Consider the following 5,849-nt stretch of genomic DNA (forward strand, 5'->3'; position numbering starts at 1 on the left):
AATTAAATGCTACTAGTGGGCCTGCAGTGCCACTTGCGCCATCCACTGAAGTAGCCTTTCAAACCTGTCTCGGGCCGGCATGCGCAGTTTTCTGCCACAGCGACCTGGCATCTAAATTTACTTGCCAGGCCCAGAACCCCCCTTTTAATACATGCAAGTCATCCCTAAGGTAGGCCCTAGCTAGCCCTATCGGCAGGGTTCTATGTATGTACAAGGCACGACATGTGCCTAGTAGCGTGGCCTGTCCTGGTAGTGGCAAACGCCTAGTTGGTTTCTCACTGCTGTGAGTGCTGCCTTCTCATAGGATTGCATTGGAAATGCCCTGCCTTATGTCTAGGGGGTATTGTCTGATTTATGAGGGGTAGTGTAGGCATGTTTGGTATGGTTGTAATGGTGGTGAGAAATACTGGTGTAGGTTGATTTTTTTTTATTACTATTACAGAAAAGCCACTTCTAGAAAGTGAGCATTTCCCTGTGCTTATGACTCTGGTGTTTTGCAGCTTGACTCCAATCCACATCTGGGCAGAGTGACAGTTGGGCTTCGTGCATACTTTTCAGACAGCCTGTACACAGGGAGGGTGTGGAGGTGTCACAGAGGTGCATCTGCATTTTGAATAGTCTCCCTGGGCTGAGGGAAGAGGGAGGTGGGGCACACTTGCATCTGTAAAGGCTTTGCCCTGGCCTCACAAAAAGGTAGTTTACCCTCAACTGATGTTTGGAGCCTGTGCTGGAGGAGAGAGGGGGCACTCCCATAACCAGTTGTAATGGGTTGGAACCTCCTCTCCCCTTTTTTTTGTGAAACACTAACACTGAGTACAGGGGAGTTTTCCCCACAACTTGGTGACGTTTTGGAACTGGACACAGAATGCTGCTGGAGGGACTCACCAGGAACCGCCGTGGACTGCTGCTGCTGTGCTGACCTGTGACCTGCTCGGTCATGTGGAGGAACTGCCAACTGCCTGCATTCAGCTTGTGCTGGCCTGCTGCCCTTCCTTTGAACTTTGTCCCCCAGAGGCTGGATGCTGTGGCCCCTGACCCCTGCAACTGCCTGCGGGGGCATTAGAGGAATGCTGTTTGTGCTTTTTATGGTTTAGGGCATAGCGCCTGGAAAAGACGATCTGCCTGCTGCCTTTGCGCCTTGAAGAGTGCTTTCGTTTGCTATCATAAGCACTTTGGAAAGTGCTGCTGTTGGTTCCTGCGCTCGTAAAGCACTCTGCTGCCATTAAAAATCTCCAGCCCACCGGGCCCCATTCACTGTTGTGGACAGGCAGGGGGAAAAGAAAACCTCATCGGAGGCTCCCTCTGCCCCAGTGGAGCTCCCAAGTTGTTTCAGAATGACACAGGCGGGGTGGAAGCCTTGCCGTAGGCTCCCTGCGCTGTGTGGTCCTTCTTTGTTGTTTTGGGGCCCCCGCGAGAGTTGGCCAAGGCTCCTACTTTTGGAGCCCCATACTGTTGTGCTGGCTTTACAACCCCACCCCCTTCTGGAGGTCTAGTTGCGGCCTGGAGGGGGGGGGAGTAGGAGGAGCAGGTAGGGGACAGAGATTGCGGGCCCCAGGAGGGGCCTGTTATAAAAGCAGGAGGTGGTTCATGCCCCCCAAACATTATCGCAAGACCCCCATTTCGCGCAGTGGAGGTCCGGGGGCCCCATTTGTTCTCTTCATGGCACTGTAGGTGCCTGGCACACAGGACTGCAGGTACTTTTTATGGGCATATGTTCTCTGAATGTTCCTAGTATGGACGTTATTGGGTATTATGTTAACCTGGTTTTCCTTTTTTGATGATGTGCCATATATATGTGCTGATGTTCCTTTTATGGGCATGAAAGGCTAATATGTGTTTATTACTTGCCATATGTCTTTATAATGTTTCTGGTATGGGAATTTATGATTTTTCTATGACAAGTGCATCTATTTAGTAATGTGATTCCTGACTACTGCTTATGTTGCAGAATAATAAGTAACCTGTGTGTTATGTGTGACTACTGCTAGTTCTATAGAGTAACTATTGTGTAACGTTCGGACAACTGCTTGAGTATCAGGGTATTACTGATATGTTGTGTTTGGTCTAATACTTGCATTGTGTACAATACCGTTTATTTTTATATAACTTGGTGTTGGGTTTCCTTTGTGGTGGGGATAGTGCGTCACTTGTGTTTGTGCAAACGCTTTACACATTGCCTCTGGGATAGGCATGACTGCTCGTGCCAGGCTACCATGGGGGTGAGCAGGGGTTATCTTGGACGTGTAACTCTCTTGCCATGACTACAGTGGGTGGGTTCTGCCTGGCTTAGGTGTATACGCTAGCCAACCAAAAACCACGTTTCTAACACTCTCATTGTTACTCATGGTAATATTTGATTGGACTATATTGTACAGGTTAGATCTTGAAGTACCCCTAAACTTCTTTCTTATTTGTTATTGGTGAAGCTTCTGTGATGCATGTTTTGTGCCAGTGCTTTTGTTGCACTCATCACGTTTAAACATCATGTTAGATTTCCATATTGTATGCATTTTTGTATTCAGTCTGGCATGTCTGTTAGCAAGATGTTGCCTCTAAACAGACAAGAAAGCACCAGATCATGGACTGTGATTTTGAAGTGTAGTTGGATTGATTTAAGCTTAGCTTGCAAAAGATATTGAGCTCGATCCAGGAGCTCTGAGTTTTTTCAGGCAATGTGCAGCCTAAACTGGAGGTCACTGTTACTGGTGAAGTAGAGGGACTTGGCTTTTGTGGACACTGTTACTGGTTAAACTGAGAGATTTGGCATACATTGAGAGATGTTCAGCTGTTTAGATTAATGCCTGCAGAGTTGCTTTTGAACTTTTCTGGAGCTGTTAGCTGTAAGTAAGAGTTCATTTGGTTGGGTTTAGCTTGAGAATTGCTCGACACTGAGACAACCTCCGAGTCAGTGGATGTCTTTGAGGGATGTAGCCTTGTACATTTTCAGCCTATTGGTAGATTTTGTTTCATTGGTTGTGTGCAGTGCTTCCAGAAGTTCCATCTAAATATTTATAGTGATGAAGAAGCTGTGGATTCCTGAGGTACCACTATTACACATGCCTATTACTAGCTGAATTTGCAGCTGAGCCTCTAGAACAAGGGTTTGCACATGTTGATAACTGTCTAGTGTTTGGCCTTGCTACGAGCTGATAACAAGCTGAGTAGAATAGGGAGGCCTCACTTGTTGTCTACCATGTTGGGGTCATGGTCTCGAACTTGCATCGGTGCAATATCCTTGATACATCAGGGTCGGATTCCGGACTCCTATTCTCAAAGTTCTTCATAGTTTAATAGTGCCTGTTAAAGATGCATAGTATCAAATTAAAGCAATCCAACATACTTCTAGAAACCTGGGTAATATACATGCATCGCTTTGGTCTCACCAAAAAAAAAAAAAAAATGTGTGTAACTTTTAAGCGAAAGACATTTAATTCATCACAATCAATTTGGTTTAAGAGATGCAAATTAACCAACTTGCATGATACCAAACACCCAACCTACTGATTCAGTATTTAATCTGCTAGGTAATCGCGTAAAAGGACAAAAGGTGCTCGGTGTCCCAAGTGATCACACGTGTGCTCGGTGTCCCAAGTGATCACACGTGTGCTCGGTGTCCCAAGTGATCACACGTGTGCTCGGTGTCCCAAGTGATCACACGTGTGCTCGGTGTCCCAAGTGATCACACGTGTGCTCGGTGTCCCAAGTGATCACACGTGTGCTCGGTGTCCCAAGTGATCACACGTGTGCTCGGTGTCCCAAGTGATCACACGTGTGCTCGGTGTCCCAAGTGATCACACGTGTGCTCGGTGTCCCAAGTGATCACACGTGTGCTCGGTGTCCCAAGTGATCACACGTGTGCTCGGTGTCCCAAGTGATCACACGTGTGCTCGGTGTCCCAAGTGATCACACATTTGACAGCAGGAAAACAAAAAGTGCAAGTGTGTGTATACAAGAACAAACAATATCTACATGTCATCGTATATAGATAGCTTGATTTATCCACTTTCGATAATTTTGGCAGTTTATGCTCACTGAATCTTCATTCATCGACCTTGATGTGAGCTCTAGAGAATCAGTCAGCTTTTTGTTTGTCACTTTGACCCAAAGTCAAACCAGTGAAGGCTTTTTCTTCATTATATTCCCATAGTCCACCCTGCATTATCCTTTATTCTTTACAAGAAATGATCTGTCTAGACTTGGGGAAACACAGACAAGGCCGGCAAGTTAGACTTACGGCCTTATTACAACCTTGATGGATTGGTTTCCTCCATCACAAATGTGACGGATAGCCCATCTGCCGTATTACGAACTCCATTGAATATAATGGGATCATAATACGGCAGACGGGATATCCAACACATTTGTGATGGAGGAAACCCCTCCGAGGTTGTAATAAGGCCGTAAGTCAGCTTGTTGCCAGCCTTATGTGTGGGTTCGGTATCTCTTGCGAAAGCTCCCCTGCTGCAAGGCAGTTAACAGGATCCATAGCCTATGTGTTACTATCCATGTAAGACCACACATTATAATCAACCCAGAATCAAAAGTGCGGCAAGATATAGCAAAAGCGTCAGAATAAAATATACCAACAGGTGAGGAAAATTAGGCGAGGATACTGGGGGCTAGTAGCATAATATGCACCCTATAAATTCCGAAGCAGAGATGGCAAAAGAGAAACCCAACAATTCCGCAGGAAGGAACATGTTGACTTTTAATTCTAATGCCTTCTAACCAGCCTAAAAACTACAGATGGCCTAACCCAGTGGTTCCCAACCTTTTGGCTTCTGGGGACCCCCACTTTATCAATACTGGAACCTGGGGACCCCCACTGAATCATTATTGGAATCCCGTGATCCCGCCACTGATTCATTTCTGAAAGTTGGGGACCCAAATCTGTTAATATTATTTAATTTTCTCAGCAGTCACGGACCCCCTGAGGAGGCTTGGCGGACCCCCAGGGGTCCCCGGACCACAGGTTGGGAACCACTGGCCTAACCCATCTGAGATTGCTGTGAGTAGGTGCAGAATTTGATGGCCATCCAGGCAAGCTGCCGCCAGGTCAGGTTCAGAATGTTTCAGTGGCCTAGTCTCATGTTCAAAAAGTTTATCCAACACGTCTGTGATGGGAATGTCATTCATTTATTGTGCACATTTTGCTAAGGACCAAGCATTGATTATGGTACAACCAGACTGTTCTGTCAGCACTGCATGAAAGAAGGGCAGGGGGGATATACTTTTTATAGCTTGGCCATTGTAAACAAAGTAAACATACTGATTAAAAGGACAACTTTGTGGTAATCCCTTCAGGCTTGAAAATATAGAAGGGCCCAGCCAATCAAGCCCCACCCTTTCTGTCTGAGTGTAGTTGTCTCCCTAACTTTTGTGGTCTAACTCCAGCCTCCCATCAGGAGTTGCAGGTGGCATTGGCACATATTGTGGGGCAGTACAAGAGCCAGTGGCTGTAGTGGGGAATGTGTGCCACAGACATAGCAGACATCAGTGCCCAGACCATATAATCTTGTCTCCATAAATTCTCCAGAGTATCTCAATGACAGTCCTTCCCCAATCAGTACTGATATGTGCAGAGCAAGCAATGCACTTAGTAAATGTAACCCCTGGAGTAAATTTAACTCCTGGCATTCAAGCCCCATATATTTGTCCTCCAGCCATGGTAGCTTTGTGTCCAAAGAGGCCTGTATACTCCTCTTCTCACCTTACTGATGATGTGGTGGTCATTGATGACGGTCAAGTGGTCTATGGTGTAGCTCTGAAAATAATATATGATGTACCACTGATATAGTGGGTGTAGCTTCTCCTTCGAGTTGTACCAGGCTTTTTGTACCTTTTTAACA

This window comes from Pleurodeles waltl, chromosome 6 (assembly GCF_031143425.1).
Source record: "Pleurodeles waltl isolate 20211129_DDA chromosome 6, aPleWal1.hap1.20221129, whole genome shotgun sequence".
NCBI classification, from domain to species: Eukaryota; Metazoa; Chordata; class Amphibia; order Caudata; family Salamandridae; genus Pleurodeles; species Pleurodeles waltl.